The following is a 27,196-nucleotide window of genomic DNA, read 5'->3' as shown; positions in this document are numbered from 1 at the left end:
AGCTAGCGATATTCATAAAATCACAATTTTTCACTTTCGTGGACCCCTTCCTGTACCTCAGGCCAATTTTAAGATCCTTGGTCTAGGAAATCATTGTTTTTTCTCAACCTGCATAGTGCATAGTGCATAGTGTTTGTGAGTGTGATTTGCTCACCCTCACAGCCTTGGAGTCCCAGGCTGGTGTGTGAGGCCCAGGCAGTCTTCCTTCTCTCCCTATCTTCCCTCTCTGTGTTTTATGGGCTGTGTGCTGCGGTGCAGTGACCTCCCTCTCACCCCGGTGCCACCCAGCCGGTGCGGGATTCAGGCGCGCTCGGCCCCTGCCAAAACCCCACAGCACCACATCTGCTATCCATAAACGCCAGACACTCTCGCTTTCCTTCTCCCTCACCCACACCACCTAGCTCTCCCTCTTCAGCTCTTATTCTAATTTCCCAGTTCTATAGATCCCTTTTGCATTCTCTCTCTCCATCTCTGGTTTTATTTAGATTGAACACCCCTAGAAGGGTTCTTCCCTTATCTCTCTCTCCTTGACTAGCCCCCCCCTCTCTCTTTATATGCATCCAACGGAAAAATCTCACCCATTATATCTTCAGTGGGAGCCAGCTAAGTGTGGTGGCAGTGAACTGGGAACCACAGGACATTCCTGCAGCAAGCAGAGCAGGCCTCAGTCAGTCACGTTAGTTAACTCCTTCTGACCATGGCCAGCACCCAGCAGTACCAAGCACACACTTCACTTATTTTTAGGCTGGATTCCACCGCGTTACCACATCGCCGTTGGTCCCTAAACAACTGCATTTTTATGTTTCAAATTAATTGTGTCGGCGGGAAATTTTGTGTACGCTGTCTATAGACATAGTCCTATTCTTTTACGTGTTACTTTAAGGACATTCTCCATGGCGGGTGGGGATATTGCCCCCCCCCCCCCCCCTGATCATGAACAGCTAGCTAGAACAGCCACACCCCTTCCTTCAGCTTTAAACAAGATGTGTTCAACACATCACTGTTCAGTGCCCTTGCCTCCATCCACACGAGTAAATCAAAAAAAGCTGATAATAAATGGAGTGTTTCAGCAAAACTGTCCAGGGCTCCCGGCGTGCCCCCCAAGGCAATAGAGGCATTACTCGTGCGATTGTTTAATCTTTATTTTCCAACTTTTTCCACACTGTAATCAAATTCGCAGTATGAAAAAATGTACACAGTGAACTTTTGATCCGCCTCCATTTCTTGGATCATGTTCCGCTCCTCCAACCCCAAGTCTTCACCTTCTAGTTTCCCAGACATATTGGCATGCCTCTTTGGTGCAGTCCCAAAAGAGACCCCGGATGAATAATGGGAGCTGCAAGCATGCAAGAGCGCAGTTTTATGATAAATATTACAATTCATAAATCACTGTTTCTCTGAGGAGCACAAAGCATGAGATGAGGATGGGGAGGGATGTAAAACTGTTGAGCGTTGGGGATCCAGAGAGACCAACATGGGGTCACGCGCTCTCTGCTTGAGTCTGACTGGTGATGAAATGGAGTCTTCAGGTCGGGGAGAGACAACCGGGGAGTTGGGGGGGGTGCACTGTGTAAAGGTCTGAGACCGTAGCTAGTGTGGAGGATATAAGCAGTCAACCAAGTGTTTAGAATAAACTTTTTCAATCAAATAAATTAATTGAACAGGCAGAAATTGTTTCGTCAGAAATGTACACTATCTGCATAAAATAAACAAAAAAACAATTACAATATGGGAATAAAACGTAAAGACCTAAAGGAATGGCAGTGGAAAGAGCTGGAGAAGACTTCCCCAAACAGAGTGAGCACTGGACCTAAATAGGAAAGGCAAGCTAGTTCATCCAAAATTGTGATCATTGTTGTTCAGATGATATATTTCTGTGTAATTCATGTGCTAAACATGTTGAAATTGAGAATGGAATCTGTACAACTGTATTTTTGATCTGAACATGCTCCCTCTGATTATGCCTCAACATTTTCTTCATGTTTTTTCAAGTTTTTATTGTTTGAGTACAGGGACATGACAGTGCATGGCTCTCAGATAATCAGTGAGTTCAGTTCCACCCAGTTATCAGTCACTGCAACAAAGAGCCTGTTTCCTCTTACACAATGCTGCCATCTAATGGCCAGGAAACAAACTAACTGGACCACAAGGACGTTTTCTAATGAAATAAAAATAAACAAGTGATTTGGTCTGATTGGTTTTATTTAATACAAATGACAATGCATCTCTTGGAGTGAAAATGTCATCGCCACAGTCCATCAGAACAGACTCCAAAACCCATATAGTACACCTGTATGTGTACATCCCCACTGAGCTGTACATAGACCACTGAGTCACTCGGGAGCGCAGGAGAGATACAGGCTCAAATACAGCTAGAGATACTAATTCAGCCACACATCAGATACACAAACATTTATATGAACACAGAAGCAAAGAATGGCAGTGTGTTCCTCTGGTCTTCCCCATCTTCAAACAGATAGAGACATACTAATTCAGCCAAACATCCCTCTATCCAGACCCTTTCCATCCTCCCTCTGTCTGAAGAGCAGTACCCCAGCGGTGGGGAATGTAATGGGGGCGTATACAGAAACCACCGTGGGGGCTCGAAGGAAACGCTCCAGCTTGTGCTTGTCGGGTGGAGAGAGAGCCAATCACAGGTTAGATACAACACTGAGCCGAACACTGACTGTAGACATGGTTCCATCACTTGCTTTGTTAATGCTAAAGTGCTGAAAGCTAGCCAACACACAATACTCCAGTCCCCACAGTGTCAGCATATTTGCCATACTTTCTATTCAATAGATCATTTTGTTCAAGACATAAATGGTGCAGTTTAGCCAGGTCCCCCAACCTGATGTGTGCTGGGAGAAGATGGGGCAGGCCCTGGACCTCCTGAATCCACAGTGGAACACCAGCTCCTCTTTAGACTTGATAGGGTCTGTGTTGCTGGGGTGTCTCCTCACCAGCATGTGCATCACTGACATCTAATCACAGAGGATAGAAAGAAACCAAGGGGTAAGGAACTGGAAGAATAGTTTCTGATGAACTATAGTGTTAATAAGACCATAAGCTAGGGTTGTTAGAATTATAACTTCTATCTATCTATATACAGTGCCTTCGGAAAGTATTCAGACCCATTGACTTTTTCCACATTTTATTAAGTTAGCCTTATTCTAAAATGTTTCTCTCATCAATCTACACACAACACCCCATAATGACAAAACAAAAACAGGATTTTAGAAATGTTATCAAATTTTATAAAAAATAAAAACTGAAATATCACATTTACATAAGTATTCAGACCCTTTACTGAGTACTTTGGTGAAGCACCTTTGGCAGAGATTACAGCCTCAAGTCTTCTTTGGTATGACGCTACAAGCTTGGCACACCTGTATTTGGGGAGTTTCTCCCATTCTTCTCTGCAGATCCTCTTAAGCTCTGTCAGGTTGGATGGGGAGCGTTGCTGCACAGCTATTTTCAGGTCTCTCCAGAGATGTTTGATTGGGTTCAAGTCCGTGCTCTGGCTGGGCCACTCGAGGACATTCAGACTTGCCCCAAAGCCACTCCTGCGATGTCTTGGCTGGAGGAGGTTTTCATCAAGGATCTCTCTGTACTTTGCTCCGTTCATCTTTGTCTCAATCCTGACTAGTCTCACAGTCTCTGCCACTGAAAAACATCCCCACAGCATGATGCTGCCACCACCATACATCACCGTAGGGATGGTGCCAGTTTTCCTCCAGAAGTTGACACTTGGCATTCAGGCCAAAGAGTTCAATCTTGGATTCATCAGACCAGAGAATCTTGTTTATCATGGTCTGACAGTCTTTAGGTGACTTTTGGCAAACTGCAAGGGCTGTAACCCTTTTACTGAGGAGTTAGAGTTACTCTACCATAAAGGCCTGATTGGTGGAGTGCTGCAGAGATGGTTGTCCTTCTGGAAGGTTCTACCATCTCCACAGAGGAGCTCTAGAGCACTGTCAAAGTGACCATCGGGTTCTTGGTCACCTCCCTGACCAAGGCCTTTCTCCCCCGATTGCTCAGTTTGGACGGGCGGGCAGCTCTGGGAAGAGTCTTGGTGGTTCCAAACTTCTTAAATTTAAGAATAATGGAGGCCACGGTGCTCTTGGGAACCTTCAATGCCGCAGAAATGTTTTGGTACCCTTCCCCAGATCTGTGCCTCAACACAATCCTGTCTAGGAGCTCTACGGACAATTCCTTTGAATCATGCCAATCAATTGAATTTACCACAGGTGGACTCCAATCAAGTTGTAGAAACAACAAGGATGATCAATGGAAACAGGATGCACCTGAGCTCAATTGAGTCTCATAGCAAAGGGTCTGAATACTTATGTAAATAATGTATTTCTGTTCTTTACTTTGAATAAATGTACAGAAATGTCTGAAAAACAGTTTTTTTCTTTGTCATTATGGGGTATTGTGTGTAGAAGGCTGAGGATTTTTATTTAAAATCCATTTTAGAATAAGGCTGTAACGTAACAAAATGTGGAAAAAGTCCAAGGGTCTGAATACTTTTCGAAGGCACTGTACACACGCACAAATACACGCACACACGTTCAATAGTATGTGGACACGTTCTCGTTGAACATCTCATTCCAAAATGATGGGTATTAATATGGAGTTGGTCCCCCCTTTGCTGCTATAACGGCATCCACTCTTCTGGGAAGGCTTTCCACTAGATGTTGGAACATTTCTTTGGGAACTTGCTTCCATTCATCCACAAGAGTATTAGTGAGGTCGGGCACTGATGTTGGGCAATTAGGCCTGGCTCGCAGTCGGCATTCCAATTCATCCCAAAGGTGTTTGATGGGAATGAGGTCAGTGCTCTGTGCAGGCTAGTCAAGTTCTTCCACACCGCTCTCGACCAACCATTTCTGTATGGACCTTGCTTTGTGCACGGGGGCATTGTCTTGCTGAAACAGGAAAGGGCCTTCCCCAAACTTTTGCCACATAGTTGAAACCACAGAATCATCTAGAATGTCATTGTATGCTGTTGCATTAAGATTTCCATTCACTGGAACTAAGGGGCCGAGCCCGAACCATGAAAAACAGCCCCAGACCATTATTCCTCCTCCACCAGACTTTACAGTTGGCACTATGCATTCGGGCAGGTAGCGTTCTCCTGGCATCCGCCAAACCCAGATTAGTCAGTTGGACTGCCAGATGGTGAAGCGTGATTTCATCACTCCAGAGAACGCATTTCCACTGCTCCAGAGTCCAATGGTGGCGAGCTTTACACCACTCCAGCCGACGCTTGGTATTGCGCATGGTGATCTTAGGCTTGTGTACGGCTGCTTGGCCATGGAAACCCATTTCATGAAGCTACCGACAAACAGTTATTGTGCTGATGTTGCTTCCAGAGGCCATTTGGAACTCAGTAGTGAGTGTTGCAACCCAAGACAGGCGATTTTTACTACGTACTTCACCACTCTGTGGTCCCGTTCTGTGAGCTTGTGTGGCCTACCACTTTGCGGCTTAGCCGTTGTTGCTCCTAGACGTTTCCACTTCACAATAACAGCACTTACAGTTGACCGGGGAAGCTCTAGCAGGATAGAAATGAGACAAACTGACTTTTTGGAAAGGTGGCATCCTATGACGGTGTCATGTTGAAAGTCACTGAGCTCTTCAGTAAGGCCATTCTACTGCCAATGTTTGTCTATAGAGATAGCATGGCTGTGTGCTCGATATTATATACCTGTCAACAACGGGTGGGGCTGAAATAGCCACTAATTTGAAGGGGTGTCCACATACTTTTGTATATATAGTGCATATTTATAATATACAAATATATATATTCAGAATTTCTATTATTCTGTAGTTTGTCTACACTTTTAGCAACATATTTTACAGCAGAAATGGGTTACAATTCTTAACTTTCAGACTTAAGACACATTCATTCAGGAGTATGCCAGTACTGTATACCTTCTGTTCATGTGGCAGTAAGGAGACCAGCACCAGAGGCCTGCCTGTCTGGACACTCTCCATCACCGTGGGGATAACATCCACTACATGGAGGGTCACATACCAGCCCACCTAGAGAGCAGAGCAGGGTTAATGGATGGGGGGGGCACAGAGAGGGGACAGGGATGAAACAGAATGTCACACACGGCAGACTCTTACCATGGCCCCCTCTTCCTCCTGCGCAGCCTCAGCCAGTACGCGGCGGCTTGTGCGCTCAAAGCTCTGGAACTGGAAGATGCGGGAGTAGTCTGCAGGCAGGTTCTCCACGGGGTCCCAAGGGGAGGAGCGGAAACTCTTCAGGCCCCTGTAACGCTGGAACCTGAGCACACAGGAAATTAGCAACGTCAACGTATAGCTAAATAATTACGCTTGGCCAGGACGTCCTGGAAAGTAAAGTTTGGGCGTTAACGGCTCGAAGGCATTGTCTACTACATATGACCAGATGTTTCAGACAAGTTTGGTACATTCCTCCCTCCTCAGACTTTCCCTTGAGTGTTGCTAAAGGAAATGTTACATCTTGGAGTGCTTTGACTCTTTGACCACAGGCCAGGATCAAGTCACTGGCTGGAAATGAGCTGTTCATCAAGGTTATCACATTCTGCTTGACCATTTTTCCAAATGTAAATATAAACTCAACGTACAGGTAACCACCAAAATAACGGAAACACTTGAGTAAATGAGGGACACAAAGTATATTGAAAGCAGGTACTTCCACACAGGTTTGGTTCCTGAGTTAATTAAGCAATTAACATCCCATCATGCTTAAGGTCATGTATAAAAATGCAGAAATTGCCTTTATTTTGGCTACTATGGCTAGAAGAGATCTCAGGGGTCTCAAAAGAGCATAGAGTTGTTTAAACGGTGTGTGTGTCTCAGTCACCAGATCTCAACCCAATCAAACACTTATAGGAGATTCTGGAGCGCCTGAGACAGTGTTTTCCACCACCATCAACAAAACATCAAATTATGGAACTTCTCGTGAGAATGGTGTCGCATTCCTCCAATAGAGTTCCAGACACTTAGAATATATGCCAAGGTGCACTGAAGCTGTTCTGGCTCATGGCGACCCAACGCCCTATTAAGACACTTTATGTTGGCGTTTCCTTTATTTTGGCAGTTACCTGTATGTGAGCCATGGGTCGACTGTGGATGTTACATGTCTTTTTCATGGATCGTTTGAATGGTTTTGCTTAGACAGCCCCGCTGTGTTGTAGCCTACATTAAGAGCAGAGGGTCCTATACAGTACTGAAGGAAAAGGGGCCACTGTGTATTTGATAGACAATATGATAGTCATGCCCTTACCTGTTCTTAGCCGATTGGTCTAGAGGTGTGTCCACTTCATCTGGGAACCTCTCATTGGCCCGAGCCTCCCGGTAGCGTTTTAACCCCTCCCCTTCCTCTGCCTCGTCCATGTGCTCATCATAGCGCTGGTCTGATCCACCCTTGTTTGATGTGGAATTCAGCTCCTCCTCCTCATCCTCCTCCGAGCCACAACCTGAGGCAGCATCCTAAACCAAATGGAAAAAGACAGGATGTTTCTACTAGGGCTGGGAATTGCCAGGGATCTTATAATACGATATTATCACAATACTTGGGTGCTGATACAATATGTATTGCGATTCTCACAATTCTATATGTATTGCGATTAGATACTGTGATTTTATTGTGATTCGATGTTCCAAACATATTGCTCACTATATGTCTGCTGCAGAAGGACAAGAGAGCCATGAGAAAACTAGTGTTGATCAGTCATTGAAATAAAAGTGCTGAAAACAAAATTGGCTCCCTATTAAACAAGCTATGAAGTAAATATGGTGGAATTTTGGTGAAAGTACAGCCATCTGGCGCAAAAATAATATTGCGATATTGTCAATACAATATATCGTCAAAAATAATATCCCGACGATATGCAACTGTATCGATCCCCCCATCCCTAGTTTCTACTGTAGAGCTACTGTACATACTACATCATATACATGACTTTTTCCACATTTTGTTAAGTTACAGCCTTATTCTAAAATGTATTAATTTAGTTTTTCTTCAATCTACACACAACACCCCATAACGACAGAGCAAAAACAGGTTTAGAAATGTTTGCTAATTTATAAAAAATATAGAAACTTAAATATCACATTTATATAAGTACTCAGACCCTTTCCTCAGTACTTTGTTGAAGCACCTTTGGCAGGGATTACAGCCTCGAATCTTCTTGGGTATGACGCTACAAGCTTGGCACACCTGTATTTGGGGAGTTTCTTCCATTCTTCTCTGCAGAGCCTCTCAAGCTCTGTCAGGTTGGATGGGGAGCGTTGCTGCACAGCTATTTTCAGGTATCTCCAGAGATGTTCGGTCAGATTCAAGTCCGGGCTCTGGCTGGGCCACTCAAGGACATTCAGACTTGTCCCATAGCCACTCCTGCGTTGTCTTGGCTGTGTGCTTAGGGTCGTTGTCATGTTGGAAGGTGAACCTTCGCCCCAGTCTGAGGTCCTGAGCGCTCTGGAGCAGATTTTCATCAAGGATCGCTATGTACTTTGCTTTGTTCATCTTTGCCTCGATCCTGACTAGTCTCCCAGTCCCTGCCGCTGAAAAATATCCCCACAACATGATGCTGCCACCACCATGCTTCACCGTAGGGATGGTGCCAGGTTTGCTCCAGACGTGACGCTTAGCATTCAGGCCAAAGAGCTCAATCTTGGTTTCATCAGACCATAGAATCTTGCTTCTCATGATCTAAAAGTCTTTAGTTGCCTTTTGGCAAGCTCCAAGCGGGCTGTCATGTGCCTTTTACTGAGGAGTGGCTTCAGTCTGGTCACTCTACCATAAAGGCCTGATTGGTGGAGTGCTGCAGAGATGGTTGTCCTTCTGGAAGGTTCTCCCATCTCCACAGAGGAACTCTAGAGCTCTGTCAGAGTGACAATCGGGTTCTTGGTTACCTCCCTGACCAAGACCCCCGATTGGGAAGGGAAAGGGGATACCTAGCCAGTTGTACAACAGAATGCATTCAAATGAAATGTGTCTTCCACATTTAACCCAACCCCTCAGAGAGGTGCGGCGGGGCTACCTTAATCTCAGTTTGGCCAGGCTGACAGCTCTAGGAAGAGTCTTGGTGGTTCCAAACTTCTTCCATTTAAGAATGATGGAAGCCATTGTGTTCTTGGGGACCTTCAATGCTGCAGAAATGTTTTGGTACCCTTCCCCAGATCTGTGCCTTGACACAATCCTGTCTCGGAGCTCTACGGACAATTTCTTTGACCTCATGGCTTGGTTTTTGCTCTGACATGCACTGTCAACTGTGAGACCTTATATAGACAGGTGTGTGCCTTTCCAAATCATGTCCAATCAATTGAATTGACCACAGGTGGACTCCAATCAAGTTGTAGAAACATCAAGGATGATGAATGGAAACAGGAGGTACCTGAGCTCAATTTCAAGTCTCATAGCAAAGGGTCTGAATACTTATGTAAATATGGCATTTCAGTTTTTTCACTTTGTCATTATGGGGTATTGTGTGTAGATTTCTGAGTATTTTGATTTATTTAATCCATTTTAGAATAAGGCTGTAACAAAATGTGGGAAAAGTCAAGGGGTCTGAATACTTTTCGAAGGCACCGTATGTAATGTGAACTACTGGTGTTAATGAGGTTCAAGCCAAGGGCATTATACTACTTATAAACCTAATGGTGTTGGCCCAAGGAAGTTAGAAGAAGTGTACAAGTGGTTCTCACAGAAGTGGCATTACAGTAAGCAAGAGATACATGAGAGGGAAATCCACACTGCATGGGGTCGATTCACAACCTTCAGAACAAATCCAGCTGTAATAATAATAATAATCATGATCATCCCCAGCACCCTTTCCTCCATTGTTAACATCTCCTAGATGTTCAATCCTGTCCAACCCCAACATCAAACACATTCTAATAACGATTAAAGAAAATAAATGGAGCTGAACCTTTTCTCCAAAGACGAATTTCCCCCTTTCTTTCAAGCAGGGCTGCTATAAATAAATGGCCGTCCCTCCCTTGGTCCAGACAGGAAGTTGTGTCCGCGGAGCAGGAAGTCAGGTGGCTTCTCTCGGGACCCTTGCTCCAAACACTATTGTTGCCACGGTGAGCAGCCTGGCACTACAGCCCAGAGGCAGACACTGAGAAAACAAACAGTGGTGCTGCGCTGCAGACCAACCACGGGTTACGTATACACTGTTTTGTTCCACCCCCAACCACACACCGTCCGGCGCCGCAACTTTTTTTCTCCACCAATCACTGTCCTGTCTGAGCTGCTTCCCCCTGAAGTCTTCCGCATCACCCCACATCAGCTCAGACATCTCAACAATCAACTCAGACTGTAGGATCACCCTCTTCTCCTTACACTACCCTGTCTGCTTACACTTTCCTTTAGTGGTTTCACTATTGCAACAGGCAGAGGGTAAACAAACACGTAAACAAACACCTTAGCAGTGCACCCAATGCCCTGGGACAGGACGAGGTCAGCGTAACAGTTGTCACTCTTTCTTCTGTATTAATGGCTACACCAACTGAGTTGACCTTCACATTCATTTATGCACTGTCTATGAACACTCACAGGACTCCACACACTCACACACATAACATGCACACACATTTACACTAACTCTACACACATAATCTTAATTTACACTGCTACTACTCTGTCATACATCCTGATGCCTAGTCACCCTACCCCTATACAGTGGGGCAAAAAAGTATTTAGTCAGCCACCAATTGTGCAAGTTCTCCCACTTAAAAAGATGAGAGAGACCTGTAATTTTCATCATAGGTACACTTCAACTATGACAGACAAAATGAGAAAAAAAAATACAGAAAATCACATTGTAGGATTTTTAAAACATTTATTTGCAAATTATGGTGGAAAATAAGTATTTGGTCAATAACAAAAGTTTATCTCAATACTTTGTTATATACCCTTTGTTGGCAATGACAGAGGTCAAACGTTTTCTGTAAGTCTTCACAAGGTTTTCACACACTGTTGCTGGTATTTTGGCCCATTCCTCCATGCAGATCTCCTCTAGAGCAGTGATGTTTTGGGGCTGTTGCTGGACAACACGGACTTTCAACTCCCTCCAAAGATTTTCTATGTGGTTGAGATCTGGAGACTGGCTAGGCCACTCCAGGACCTTGAAATGCTTCTTACGAAGCCACTCCTTCGTTGCCCGGGCGGTGTGTTTGGGATCATTGTCATGCTGAAAGACCCAGCCACGTTTCATCTTCAATGCCCTTGCTGATGGAAGGAGGTTTTCACTCAAAATCTCACGATACATGGCCCCATTCATTCTTTCCTTTACACGGATCAGTCGTCCTGGTCCCTTTGCAGAAAAACAGCCCCAAAGCATGATGTTTCCACCCCCATGCTTCACAGTAGGTATGGTGTTCTTTGGATGCAACTCAGCATTCTTTGTCCTCCAAACACGACGAGTTGAGTTTTTACCAAAAAGTGATATTTTGGTTTCATCTGACCATATGACATTCTCCCAATCTTCTTCTGGATCATCCAAATACTCTCTAGCAAACTTCAGACGGGCCTGGACATGTACTGGCTTAAGCAGGAGGACACGTCTGGCACTGCAGGATTTGAGTCCCTGGCGGCGTAGTGTGTTACTGATGGTAGGCTTTGTTACTTTGGTCCCAGCTCTCTGCAGGTCATTCACTAGGTCCCCCCGTGTGGTTCTGGGATTTTTGCTCACCGTTCTTGTGATCATTTTAACCCCACGGGGTGAGATCTTGCGTGGAGCCCCAGATCGAGGGAGATTATAAGTGGTCTTGTATGTCTTCCATTTCCTAATAATTGCTCCCACAGTTGATTTCTTCAAACCAAGCTGCTTACCTATTGCAGATTCAGTCTTCCAAGCCTGGTGCAAGTCTACAATTTTGTTTCTGGTGTCCTTTGACAGCTCTTTGGTCTTGGCCATAGTGGAGTTTGGAGTGTGACTGTTTGAGGTTGTGGACAGGTGTCTTTTATACTGATAACAAGTTCAAACAGGTGCCATTAATACAGGTAACGAGTAGAGGACAGAAGAGCCTCTTAAAGAAGAAGTTACAGGTCTGTGAGAGCCAGAAATCTTGCTTGTTTGTAGGTGACCAAATACTTATTTTCCACCATAATTTGCAAATAAATTCATTAAAAATCCTACAATGTGATTTTCTGTATTTTTTTTCTCATTTTGTCTGTCATAGTTGAAGTGTACCTATGATGAAAATTACAGGCCTCTCTCATCTTCTTAAGTGGGAGAACTTGCACAATCGGTGGCTGACTAAATACTTTTTTGTCCCACTGTACATATCTACCTCTATCACTCCAGTATCCCTGCACATTGTAAATATGGTACTGGAACTGACCCTGTATATAGCTTCTTACTTTCTCCTGTTCTTATTTCTAGTGTCTTTGCTCTTCCTTATGTTATTTTTACTATTACATTGTTTTTGAATACTGCATTATTGGGTTTAGAGCTTGCAAGAAAAGCATTTCACTGTACTTGGGCACGTAACAATAAAACTTGAAACTAATGTATGTGCTGGAAAAATACATACATAAGTATTCTTCTGTGCAGACTTTTCAGTTTCCCAGGCTGTGGATTGTATTCTCTACTCACCACCTGAGAGTTAAGGTCCTCTCCATCTATGGATTCGTCCATCATCGCGTCCTCATCCTCCTCATCGTCCGTGCTCACTTCACCCTTCTCGCCATCCTCATCCTCCTCATCCACAATCCACGTGGCCTGGTAGTCTGATGTCCCCTTAGGCACCTTCATAGCACGCTTGCTCTTTCTGGCCTCTGAGGGAAGGACGAGGGAGGAAGGAGAACATTTATTTAAAAAGTTCATTACATTGTAAACCCAAAGACAATAATAAACTCAATGTGTTGACATGAACCAGTTCAAAGTACCCATACAATGGATGCCAACAACAGCACTGCAACCATAAATCTATCATGTAATTCAATGTAACGACCCTCTATAACTCTGTCCACTCTCTCCCTTCACCTTCAGCCTCCAGCAGTTCAGTATCAATGGGCCAGGTCTGCTCTCCATCCATGGGGTCTACCCCTGCCTCGGCCTGCAGACTCTCCCTGCGAGCTGGGTCTGCCTTCATCAGCACCCGCACTGACGCCACCTCATCAACACCACCATCCTGAAACACAGAGAGAGCAGTTAGCACGTACTGCCAACAAGCAGAAGCAGCACTGATAAATGCCTTCACTATAGTTTGTAAATTATTCATTAAATCACTGTCAATTTTCTATGTAATGATATCAGCCTGTGATAAGCTGTGACCATCTTCGTATCATTGCAAAAATCTGAAATTGTCACGTTCCTGACCTGTTTTCCTTTTTCTTGTATTTATTTAGTTGGTCAGGGCGTGAGTTGGGTGGGTTTGTCTATGTTTGATTTTCTATGTTGGGATGTTTGTGTTCGCCGGGTATGATTCTCAATCAGAGACAGCTGTCAATCGTTGTCCCTGATTGAGAATCATACTTAGGCAGCCTGGGTTTCACGTGTGTTTTGTTGGGTGTTTGTTTCCGTGTCTGTGTTTGTTGCACCACACGGTACTGTATCGGTTTATGCACTTCGTTTATTTGTTTTGTAATTCAGTATTCAGTTTCGTTTTAATAAATCATTATGAACACTAACCACTCTGCGTATTGGTCCGATCCGTCTCGCCTCTCCTCGTCGGAGGAGGAAGAATATGACGATAGCCGTAACAGAAATGTTGTGCCCAAAAATGCAGAAAAGCTAAACAATGCCTTTGTCAGTTCTAGATTAGACTACTGCAATGCTATACTCTCCAGCTAAACTGATAAATAAACTTCAGTTAGTGCTAAATAGGGCTGCTAGAATCTTCACTTGAACCAAAAATATTTATCATATTACTCCAGTAATATTACTCATTTCCTGTTAAGGCTGATTTCAAGGTTTTACTGCTAACCTACAAAGCATTACATGGACTTGCTCATACCCATCTCTCCGATTTGGTACATAGCTACACGGACGCTACGGTCACAAGACGCAGGCCTCCTTATTGTCCCTAGAATTTCTAAGCAAACAGCTGGAGGCAGGGCTTTCTCCTATAGATCTCAATTTTTATGGAATGGTCTGCCTATCTATGTGAGAGACGCAGACTTGGTCTCGACCTTTAAGTCTTTATTGAAGACTCATCTCTTCAGTAGGTCCTATGATTGAGTGTAGTCTGGCCCAGGAGGAGCGAAGGTGAACAGCAAAGCACTGGAGTGATGAACCGTCCTTGCTGTCTCTGCCTGGCGGGCTCCCCTCTCTCCACTGGGATTCTCTGCCTCTGACCATATTACGGGGGCTGAGTCACTGGCTTACTGGTGCTCTTCCATGCCGTCCCTAGGAAGGGAGCGTCACGTCGTGCAACGTGGTAGCTACGTTGCTATACTCAACTTGGGTGGATTGAGTTACTGACGTGATCTTCCTGTCTGGGTTTTGTGCTCCCTCGGGCTATAGATCTTTGAGGGCTATACTCAGCCTCGTCTGAGGGTAGTAAGTTGGTGGTCTGTTGATATCCCACTAGAGGTGTGGGGGCTGTGCTTTGGCAAAGTGGGTGGGGTTATATCCTGTCTGGTTGGCCCTGTCCGGGGGTATCGTGGGACAGGGCCACAGTGTCCCCCGACCCCCGCGTCTCAGCCTCCAGTATCTATGCTGCAATAGTCTACAGTTGAAGTCGGAAGTTTACATACACCTTAGCCAAATACATTTAAACTCAGTTTTCACAATTCCTGTCATTTAATCCTAGTAAAAATTCCCTGTCTTAGGTCAGTTAGGATCACCACATTATTTTAAGAATGTGAAATGTCAGAATAATAGAGAGAATGATTTATTACAGCTTTTATTTCTTTCATCACATTCCCAGTGGGTCAGAAGTTTACATACACTCAGTTAGTATTTGGTAGCCTTGCCTTTAAATTGTTTAACTTGGTTCAAACATTTTGGGTAGCCTTCCACAAGCTTCCCACAATAAGTTGGGTGAATTTTGGCCCATTCCTCCTGACAGAGCTGGTGTAACGGAGTCAGGTTTGTAGGCCTCCTTGCTCGCACACTTTTTCAGTTTTGCCGACAAATAGGATTGATAGGATTTCTATAGGATTGAGTTCAGGGCTTTGTGATGGCCATCCCAATACCTTGACTTGCTTCTACACCTGCATTGCTTGCTGTTTGGGGTTTTAGGCTGGGTTTCTGTACAGCACTTTGATATATCAGCTGATGTAAGAAGGGCTATATAAATACATTTGATTTGACTTTGTTGTCCTTAAGTAATTTTTCCACAACTTTGGAAGTATGCTTGGGGTCATTGTCCATTTGGAAGACCCATTTGCGACCAAGCTTTAACTTCCTGACTGATGTCTTGAGATGTTGTTTCAATATATCCACATATTTTTCCTTCCTCATGATGCCATCTATTTTGTGAAGTGCACCAGTCCCTCCTGCATCAAAGCACCCCCACAACATGATGCTGCCACCCCCATGCTTCACGGTTGGGATGGTGTTCTTTGGCTTGCAAGCCTCCCCCTTTTTCCTCCAAACATAACGATGGTCATTATGGCCAAACAGTTCTATTTTTGTTTCATCAGACCAGAGGACATTTCTCCAAAAAGTACGATCTTTGTGTAGTTTCAAACCGTAGTCTAGCTTTTTTATGGCGGTTTTGGAGCAGTAGCTTCTTCCTTGCTGAGCGGCCTTTCAGGTTATGCCAATATAGGGCTCGTTTTACTGTGGATATAGATACTTTTGTACCTGTTTCCTCCAGCATCTTCACAAGGTCCTTTGCTGTTTTTCTGGGATTGTTTTGCACTTTTCGCACCAAAGTACGTTCATCTCTAGGAGACAGAACGCGTCTCCTTCCTGAGCGGTATGACGGCTGCGTGGTCCCATGGTGTTTATACTTGCGTACTATTGTTTGTACAGATGAACATGGTACCTTCAGGCGTTTGGAAATTGCTCTCAAGGATGAACCAGATTTGTGGAAGTCTACAATTTGTGTTCTGAGGTCTTGGCTGATTTCTTTTGATTTTCCCATGATGTCAAGCAAAGAGGCACTGAGTTTGAAGGTAGGCCTAGAAATACATCCACAGGTACACCTCCAATTGACTCAAATGATGTCAATTAACCTATCAGAAGATTCTAAAGTGATACAGTGATACAGTGAAGTTATGTTAAATAATCTGTCTGTAAACAATTGTTGAAAAAATTACTTGTGTCATGCACAAAGTAGATGTCCTATCCGACTTGCCAAAACTATAGTTTGCTAACAAGAAATTTGTGAAGTGGTTGAAAAACTAGTTTTAATGACTCCAACCTGGGTGTATGTAAACTTCCGACTTCACCTGTATGTGCCGGGAAGCTAGGGTCAGTCTATCCTATCTTTTGTCCTGTGTGAACTTAAATACGTTCCCTCTAATCCTCCCATTTCTCTCCCCTCCCAGAGGACCTGAGCCCTAGGAAAGAGAGAGAGAGAGAGAGAGAAACTGACCCACCTGCATGCCTACGTCTCCTTCCTTCCCAGGCTTGGCAGGGCGAGGGGTCATAGAGTTGACGGGAAGGGGGTCTATGGGCGCATCGATCTGACTGAGCTGGAAGTCTCCAAACCCAGAGATGTGCACCAGCCTGTCCACCTACAGAGGGCAGCCTCGGAACATACCCAGACACACTCAGGGTCCCCAGGCCCGTGGGGGCTTCCTCTCTCCCTTTCTCAGAGCTGTTGGGGGTGTAGGAGACCTGCTGGGCCAGGAGGTGAGGCCGACGGGAGCGGAAGCCCAACCTCCTCTGCCTCTGTGTTCCCAGGTGTCTGAGGTCAGTGTGGCATCCTGGTCTGAGTCCAGAGGGAAGAGGCGCGCCCCAGGGAAGCGGATTTCGGATATCTTGGCTAGCACCCGCCGTGAGTCCACACGCTTCTTCACTGCTAGGTCTGAAACACCCTGACACACCAGAGCTGGGGGAGAGAGAAGTGGAGGTTATATAGGATAGAGATGACAGTGGATGCAGAGAAAAAAGGGATGGGGTAGTTGAGATTTGGAATAAAGGAATCAGTATAATATCTACAGTATGTCATCTGCTAAACATTTATCTAATCAGCAAGTTGAAAAAAATAAAGTGCACTGTGAGCATCTTTTTTGGATAGCTTGTATGGAAGCTCACAATGGGCTGGTAGCCCCTGTGCAAAGAGACAGGAGAGGCAGTAGTCTCCATAACTGTTCCAGCCTTCTGTAGAGTCCAGCACAAACACCAGACTATCTGCTACCTTCACCACATCCAGTAGAGAGTGCATGTCAGCTAGAGAGAGAAGGGAGAGGGAGGGAATAGAGTCAGAGATTATGTTGTCGGATTAGTACTAGCATCAGCATCGAATGACGGCAGGTAGCCTAGCGGTTAAGAGCGTTAGGCCAGTAACCTAAAGGTAGCTGGTTCGAATCCCCAAGCAGACTAGGTGAAATATCTGTCGATGTGCCCTTGAGCAAGGTACTTAACCCTAATTGCTCCTGTAAATGAGTCAGCATGCTTCAGTTCGGCTGGTGCCTAGCCAAACTCGGCTAGCCGAACCAAACGAGTGCGCTCGCATACTCCCTGAGAAAACCTCTGCTTAAAAAATATAAATATAATGACAATAGTACTGTTTGTCCATTTTGAGACACCATAGCAAGTATACACTTCCTCAAAATAGTCAGAATTTATCTAAGATATCTCAAGAAATCTATAATTAAATGATGTTTTTGCAGAGATCTTAGTAGCGCAATTTAACATCTACCTAAGATGTTTGGTGCAGTATTTCTCAATTAAAAAATGTGCATGAAAGTGAGTTGTCTCTCATTGAATGACAGAGTTTATAGAAGAATCTCTACTGTTGACCAATCACCAACGAAGGAGCGTAGACTTCGGCTCCGAACTTCAGCTTGCCCCCAGAAAATGCCACCTCCCAAGTCCAAAACTAACATAAACGTCATCATAATATATGCACAAACACTTCGGATGGGAAGCATGCGGACGTCTTAAGTCGCTCTGTATAAGAGCGTCCGCTAAATGAATAAATATCCAATGTAGATGAATGACTCAGAATGCCCCTTATAAACGTTCAGTACATCCAGACATGGATTACATTTACATAAACTATAGTCAGTATCTATAGAACTTTAGTTTTCACAACATAAACAAATTGTTGTAGCCAAGTCAGTGAGCTACCGGTGTCTGGGTGGAGGAAGGTGAACCTCTGAAGCGGGGCATGACCAGGCTAAAGCTGTCACTGACCCCATACACACTCTTCTCCTCACGCACCAGCCCGCCAGCCTCACACCGCAGCAGCCTGGTCACAGCCTCAGCATCTACACCTGCATGGAGGGCCACCACAGCCACCAGGTGGGGGGGACCATCCCTGCTGCCCAGATGACGTTTCTCTGCCAGGACCTGGACAGGACAGACACGTAGCATTTAAGGTAGACTCAGCAATGTACGAAGTAATAGCAATATCGTGCTGATTTCCAAAACAACTAAGAGTGCATTGATGCTGAACTTCTCATCTATTTTGGTCCCATAGCTACCACGTTGTAGCATATACTCTGTGTGACTGCAAAGTCTTGCATCGCGTTCATCTCAATATGTGCGGTGCTGCTCGTTGCAATGTCATAAAGCTGACTCTACTTTTAACTTGCCTGATTTATACCGCTGTGGTTCCAAAGTGACATTGTGTCAAATGTAAGAGCATCTTACCAGGTCCTTCTTATTTTGCCGCAGCTGGTTGGCTTTGTGTCGTTTGTCCAGCTTTCTCGCCTCTTTCTTCTGTTTTTTGGTAAGAGCCGTCACCGACACTCTACCTGTTGGGGATGACATCATTCAAAGGTGAATGACAGATCAGGATGGAAACACATGAAAGGGCATGGCTACCAACATGTGCACTAGCAGATAGACAATTACAGTTGATGTAAGGGTAATGGACTAAACGCCTCTCCATGGTGAAGGAGGTTTCTGATGATCCACCAAAGGTGTGGAGTAGAGACCAGGCTTTGTGGAATCTAGCTCCTACTACATGGACTTGCCCAAGGTCATTACTTCAAAAATGTAAATTATGTACCTATGTTCGTCCTCTGTAGTTGCGTGCCTTTCATTGTTTGCTGAAATCTATACATTTTCAATAAGCGTTCATCAAATACAACCACTGTTTGCTCATTGCTGTTGCTCCTGAGTGGCGTAGCGGTCTAAGCCACTGCATCTCAGTGCAAGAGGTGTCACTACAGTCCCTGGTTTGAATCCAGGCTGTAGCACATCCGGCTATGGCTGTATCCATGTGAACATAGCCGGATGTGAACAAAGAACAAATTATTATTTACAATGACGGCCTACCCCGGCCAAACCCGGACAACGCTGGGCCAATTGTGCGCCGCCCTATGGGACTCCCAATCACGGCCGGATGTGATGCAGCCTGGATTCGAGTAAGTATGCAGTGAGTATGCAGTGATGACCCGTCATTCAGGGCAGGGGGGGGCTCGTTGTTATTTTGTCATTAATACGTGTCACATATCAGTTTGCAAACAATGTAAAAAATATATATATATACACAGTCCCAGTCAAAAGTTTGGACACACCTACTCATCATTCAATGGTTTTTCTTAATTTTTTACTATTTTCTACATTGTAGATGTCACGACTTCCGCCGAAGTCAGCTCCTCTCCTTGTTCGGGCAGCGTTCGGCGGTCGACGTCGCCGGCTTTCTAGCCATCGCCGCTCCATTTTTCCATTTGTTTTATCTTGTTCCCTGCACACCTGGTTTTCAATCCTTAATCACACTGCATGAATGTATTCCTCTGTTCCCCTCCATGTCTTTGTGTGAAATTGTTTTTGTTACATGTTCGTGTGTACCCGCCAGGCTGGGTTTTTCCGTTATTCCGTGGCTTTTCACGAGGGATGTTTATTGTACAACATTTGCTCCCTTTTTGTGACTGTTTCGCGCATAGCACTTTTACCTTTGGCTGGAGGTTTTGACGCAGTGGCGTCTGTCTGTTTTATTTGCCTCTGCCTTAATAAAGTGTGCGCCTGTTCACAACTCTGCTCTCCTGCACCTGACTTCTCCACCAGTAACGTACAGCGTGACAGTAGAATAGTCACCAACTTGTCTAAATTGTCCACTCCTCCTTTTGTGGCATTGTAATCCATTATGATTTCTGGTTTTTGATGTTCCTGGCCACAGATTCTCCCATCCCTATGCAGCGTACTCATGACTACCACATTTTTGCCTTTCTTTGGCACGTAGGACACTAGGGATGTGTCGGCCGTGAACACAAACTTAGAGGAATTGATAGGCCTGTTACGTGTATTCAACAGCTAAGGTAGGAGCTCTGGCTTGTTTTTTCGTTCTGCTCCTATCATCGTCAGCTTCCTCTTGAGGAGCTCCTGTCCCAGCTTGTGCGAAGTAAAACATTTATCCCATGTGATGTTGTGGCCTCAGAGTCCCTGTGTCAAGTCCAGGACAACCCACATCCCTTGGTTTTCTCAGGGGCTCCTCTATCTGGCTTCTCTGTATACACTTGCAAGTTCCACGCATATGATGAAGCAGCATCACAGCAGCCCAGATCTTGATTCCATATTTTGCGGGTTTAGACGGTATGTACTGCCTGAAGGGGCAGCGGCCCCTAAGTGGCATAAGGTGTTCATCAACAGTAACGTTGGGCCCAGGGTTGTAAAACAGGGGAAGGCGGACCACCCACTTGTCCCACACTGACCTGATTGCAGCTAGCTTGTCTCTGCAGCCAAGCAGGTCTGGTGTCTCAGTTATCAAAGCAGATAATCCTGGAAATAATGTGGAATTTTTCCAGAGACATTGTTGGACAGAAAAGTTCTCTGCCAGTTTCTGCATCCCACAGGGATTCTGTTGATTCCTAATTGGATCTTAACACCAGCAAGGAGAAGAACCCCAAAGTATGCATGTAAATTAGTTTGGTCCATCTCCTTCCATGTCTCTCTCCAAAAACACACCTTCCCTCCAAATTAGTGCAGTCCAGAATGATTTTCTGGGTGGTGTCTGGGATGAATAATTCAAAAGAAGACATGAGTAACCGCCATCCGCGTCGGCCCTGGTTGCATCCTTATCATATTGGCAGCCATGCGGGGTGGCTCATTCCTTGGGCAAGAAGACCAGCTGCTGATGAGCTGGTTGCCAACGGGTTCGTCCTGGGCTGGCTGCTGACGGGCTGGCTGAGGGTCAATCTCATCCTCTTCTTCCAACATGAGACATGATCCTCATATTCGGAAAATTCTTCATCTTCCAAAGTGGAAGATGCTCTTTCCACACTAGCTCACACCAGCTCTCTCTGCAAAAATTATTTCTAAGGCCCTCTGAGGAGAGATTACTTTTGCCATACTGATTGATTTTGGTAAGGAGCCACACATGCAAAGCTATATATTTGTTGTGTCCCTCCCCCAATTTGCACCTGGCTAGGGTAGTGTGGGAAAATACAGATTTCTTTACAATGTATCAAAATAATGTACTGTAATAACATTGTGCAGGTTCCCACAAGACATTGTATAGTTTCACACACTACAAAGGGTACAGTGTGCGAGAAAAGCAGGAGACAGGTTATTGGCGATATGTTGAAACAGCAGGCCCAGGGAGGAGGAAGACAGAGTGAAGGCACTCAGCAAACCTTGTTTCATTTTTACTGGTTTTCATCCACACACACACACACACACACACACACACACACACACACACACACACACACACACACACACACACACACACACACACATACACACATACACACATACACACACACACATACACACATACACACTTTTATTACCCTCAGGTCCACATATGTAATATACATTTGTAGGGGGTGCGCAGTGTGCACTCAATGAAAATGTGTTATTTAACATGTTCTTCCCAGAAAATGAGCAAAGGCCAATGAGTCTCAGGTTGGAAAAATTATTCATTTTATCATTTTTCTTTTAGTAAACATTGAAAATGGGTCCCACAGACCGGAAAACAACCAGGGTTAAGCAAGTCAGCCATATCAGCTGTTTTTTTAAAGGAAGTAAATTAGGCTGAATGAACTGTTTTGCTGCCAGACAAGGCTCTGTTGTTAGCCTGGTGCGGCAGTGGTAATGTGTTGGGACTGCTGTTGGGACAGTACGCCCTAACAGTATGTGAGCACCGTTTGTCACCGTCATAGCGCAATTATTATTATTTTTAATTTTTCACCTTTATTTAACCAGGTAGGCCAGTTGAGAACAAATTCTCATTTACAACTGCGACCTGGCCAAGATAAAGCAGTGCGACAAAAACAACAACGCAGAGTTACACATGGGATAAACAAAAGTACAGTCAATAACACAATAGAAAGAAATCTGTACAGTGTGTGCAAATGTAGAAGAGTAGGGAGGTAGGCAATAAATATGCCATATAGGCTAAATAATTACAATTTAGCATTATCACTGGAGGGATAGATGTACAATTAATGTATTGTTTAGTGTTGTGCCTTTGCTGTCATGTATCCCCAAAACATTTTTTGTGTTTGCCCCAACAAGCTGTACATACTAAAATCGACCACTGAAAGTATGGAGTTTCCACATCTGATGATATTAATTTGTCACAGCTAACGTTACGTTCGAAACAGAATTTGAAGCACGTGTTCGGCAGCACAGCAGCAGCACGTCCATGGCTACAACCAGCAACAGAAAGGGACACATTCCTCCGTCACAAACGTACCCTTGTTCTCCCGTTCGATTTCTCCTTTCGTCCGATGCTTGCCACGTTTATGTTTTTTGTTTTTCTGTTTAATCTTATGGCTGCAAGCCCGAGGTCGGTACACCTATGACAACATCCAGCTCAAAGTGCAGGGCGCGAAATTCAAAAAAAAATTTTTTTTTAATATTTAACTTTCACACATTAACAAGTCCAAGACACCAAATGAAAGATACAGATCTTGTGAATAAAGCCACCATTTCAGATTTTTAAAATGTTTTACAGGGAAGACAAAATATGTAAATCTATTAGCTAACCACGTTAGCAAAAGACACCACTTTTCTAACTCCATCAGTTTCTTACTCCATCAGGTGCTATCACCAATTCGGCCAAATAAAGATATTGATAGCCACTAACCAAGAAAAAACCTCATCAGATGACAGTCTGATAACATATTTATTGTATAGGATAGGTTGTTAGAAAAATGTGCATATTTCAGGTATAAATCATAGTTTACAATTGCACCCACCATCACAACTCGACTAGAATAAATACAGAGAGCAACGAGAATTACCTAATTACTAATCATAAAACATTTCTTAAAAATACACAGCTCACAGCAATGGAAAGACACAGATCTTGTGAATTCAGACAATATTTCAGATGTTCTAAGTGTTTTACAGCGAAAACACAATAAATCGTTATATTAGCATACCACATGTGCAAACGTTACCCGAGCATTGATTCAAGCCAAAGAGAGCGATAACGTAATCATCGCCAAAATATATTAATTTTTTCACTAACCTTCTCAGAATTCTTCCGATGACACTCCTGTAACATCATATTACTGTCAGGTTTTGGCCAAGACTGTTCGGGTTTTGGTCACTAGATGTCCCCATTGCACCTTTTTTGTACCTTTTTGTTTTTCTTGCTCTAATTATTGTTTGCACCTGTAGGTCATTCCCTTGTTAGTATTTAAACCCTGTGTGTTCCTCAGTTCCTTGCTCAGTGTTTGTAAGTTAGCACCCAGCCCCAGCCCAAGCCTTGTTTTATATAGATATTTCTCTTGTTGGATTTTCCAGAGGTTCTCTGGTTTAGTTCTTGTGTATTATTTGAGTAGTCTTTTGAGGTTTGTTTTTCCCTGCTGTTTTTTACCACTTTGTGGAGTTTCTTTTGTATTTTGGAGGATTTCCACTTTGTGCCTCTTGGCTTTATTTTTGGACATTGTGGATTTAGTTTCTTTGCCTGAAGATTTTGTTCTTTAATTAAACCACCATCTCTAGTACTGCTGTGTCTGCCTCATCTTCTGGGTTCTGACGATTATTAGTGACTGTTTCTCGCACCGGGTCCTGACAATTACAACATACATATAGAGTTTGTTCGAAAATGTGCATATTTAGCCACAAAAAAACGTGGTTATACAATGACAATACTAGCAAAACTAGCCTGAAAATGTCGGGCGCCATCTTTAACAGTGATCTTGTCTCATGCATAACTATTCATAAACTTGACTAAAAAAATATAAGTTGGACAGCTATCGAAAGACAAATTAGTTCTTAATGCAATCGCTGAATTACATTTCTAAAATTATCCTTACTGTGCAATACAGGGTTCGCCAAGCGAAGCTATACCAAAGAAAATGGCGGAATATGCGTTTAAAATTTTTCGACAGAACAACGATTTATCATCTTAAATATTTCTTACTATGAGGTGATCTTCCATCAGAATCTTGGGCAATGTATCCTTTCTTGGGTCTAATCTTCTTTTGGTCGAAAGATGTCCTCTTGTCCGTCGAAATGCCCACTAACGTTCGACCGGGACCCCGAAATGTGCCCGGCGCTTCAAAGTGCAACACAAAGCAATGCCTCAAAATCGCACTAAACGGATATAAATTGCTATAAAACGGTTTAAATTAACTACCTTATGATGTTTTTAACACCTATAACGAGTAAAAACATGACCGGCGAAATATTACTGGCTAAACCCAAGCTTGGAAAGAGAGCAGGTCCGACGTACATCGTGCGTCAGGCGCAGCAGGAAAAGAACGGTACATCCGGTCTTTGGCCTTTTATACAGGCCCTGATTGCGCAATCGACTCCATTCAAATTGTCACCTCTTACTGACATCTAGAGGAAGGCGTAGGCAGTGTTTGTAGCATCATAGCATTCACAGGGACTTATGAACTGACCTGGGAGCAGGGGCCAAGATTTCTGAAATCTCACTCCATATCAGGAAAAGTGCTGTAGAATGAGTTCTGTTCCACTCAGAGACATAATTTAAACGGCTATAGAAACTAGAGAGTGTTTTCTATCCAATAATAACAATAATATGCATATTGTACGAGCAAGAATTGAGTACGAGGCCGTTTGAAATGGGCACCTTAAACAGAGCTACTCAATACTGCCCCTGCAGCCATAAAAAGTTAAAAACTCCGGCTCTGTGGCCCTGTTGTTGTTCTCCACATGACACCAATTTCTCCACGCTCGTGTGACGGCATGCCAACTTTGATGACGTAGTTCACTTGCTATTGAGAAAGGCCGCTGTAGGCAGACCTTGAAGACATGCTATGTGAACACTGCCCACAAAATGAGGGGGAAATTGAGCTGCACTTCCTAACCTCCTGCCAAATGTATGACCATATTAGAGACACATTGTCACGCCCTGACCTTAGAGATCCTTTTTATGTATCTATTTTGGTTTGGTCAGGGTGTGAGTTGGGGTGGGTATTCTATGTTATATTATTTGTATTTCTATGTTTTGGCCGGGTAGGGTTCTCAATCAGGGACAGCTGTCTATCATTGTCTCTGATTGAGAACCATACTTAGGGAGCCCTTTTTCCCACCTGTCTTTGTGGGAAGTTGACTTTGTTTATGGCACTTAGCCTTAAGCTTCACGGTTTGTTTTGTAGTGTTTATTGTTTCGTTCTGCGTCTTTTTCTAATAAAGAGAACATGTACGCCTACGACGCTGCACCTTGGTCCTCTTCCTTCAACAGCCGTGACAGAACTTCCACCCACAAACGGACCAAGCAGCGTGGTAAGGAGGAGCTGCGTGTTCAGGATTCATGGACTTGGGAGGAAATCCTGGATGGTAAGGGACCCTGGAGGCAGGCTGGGGAGTATCGCCGTCCACGGGAGGAACTGGAGGCAGCAAAAGCAGAGCGGCAGCGTTACGAAGGGACACGGCTAGCAAGGAAGCCCGAGAGGCACACGGGGAGTGTGGCTGAATCAGGTTGGAGACCTGAGCCAACTCCCCGTGCTTACCGTGGCGAGCGTCATACTGGTCAGGCACCGTGTTATGCGGTGGAGCGCATGGTGTCTCCAGTGCGCGTGCACAGCCCGGTGCGCTACCTTTCAGGTCCCCGACTCGGCCGGGCTAGAGCGGGCATCCAGCCAGGTCGGAGGGTGCCGGCTCAGCACATCTGGCCGCCAGTACGTCTCTACGGCCCAGGGTATCCTGCGCCGGTTCTGCGCACTGTGTCTCCGGTACGTCTGCACAGCCCAGTGCGTCCTGTGCCAGCGCCCCGCATTTGCGGGGTGAAGATAACCACCCAGCCAGGACGGGTTGTGCAGGCTCCAAGCTCGAGACCTCCAGTGCGCCTCCACGGCCCAGTGTATCCGGTGCCTCTGCAAAGGACAGGGCCTCCTGTATGTCTCTCCAGCCTGGTGAGCCCTGTGGCAGCTCCACGTACCAGACTGCCCATACGTCTCCTCACTCCAGTGATGATCCATGGCAAGAAGCCTCCAGTGATGATCCATGGCAAGAAGCCTCCAGTGATGATCCATGGCACGAAGCCTCCAGTGATGATCCATGGCACGAAGCCTCCAGTGATGATCCATGGCACGAAGCCTCCAACGAAGGCCTCCAGTCCGGGGCCCGCAGCGAGGGTGCCCAGTCCGGGGCCCGCAGCGAGGGTGCCCAGTCCGGGGCCCGGAACGAGGGTCCCCAGTCCGGGGCCCGCAACGAGGGTCCCCAGTCCGGGGTCGGCGACGAGGGTCCCCGCACCAGAGGTGCCACCAACGTGGGGTGAGCCAGTGGTGGAGCGGGGTCTGCATCCCGCACCTGAGCCGCCACCGCGGATAGATGCCCACCCAGACCCTCCCTTATAGGTTTAGGTTTTGCGGCCAGTGTCCGCACCTTTGGGGGGGGGGGGGGGGGGGGGGGGGGGGGGGGGTACTGTCACGCCCTGACCTTAGAGATCCTTTTTATGTATTTATTTTGGTTTGGTCAGGGTGTGAGTTGGGGGTGGGTATTCTATGTTCTATTATTTGTATTTCTATGTTTTGGCCGGGTAGGGTTCTCAATCAGGGACAGCTGTCTATCGTTGTCTCTGATTACCATACTTAGGGAGCCCTTTTTCCCACCTGTCTTTGTGGAAAGTTGACTTTGTTTATGGCACTTAGCCTTAAGCTTCACGGTTTGTTTTGTAGTGTTTATTGATTTGTTCGGCGTCTTTTTCTAATAAAGAGAACATGTACGCCTACCACGCTGCACCTTGGTCC

At 45.0% G+C, this 27,196-nt stretch overlaps 1 pseudogene; it reads right to left on the bottom strand.

Moving 5' to 3' along the window:
- Positions 1-2,492: 2,492 nt before the first annotated feature.
- On the bottom strand, positions 2,493-22,789 carry LOC120018533 (annotated as a pseudogene).
- Positions 22,790-27,196: the final 4,407 nt, after the last annotated feature.

The sequence above is a fragment of the Salvelinus namaycush genome, chromosome 23 (assembly GCF_016432855.1).
Source record: "Salvelinus namaycush isolate Seneca chromosome 23, SaNama_1.0, whole genome shotgun sequence".
NCBI classification, from domain to species: Eukaryota; Metazoa; Chordata; class Actinopteri; order Salmoniformes; family Salmonidae; genus Salvelinus; species Salvelinus namaycush.
The sequence above is the reverse complement of the archived record's forward strand: the minus strand, read 5'-3'. Positions and strand labels throughout refer to the sequence as shown.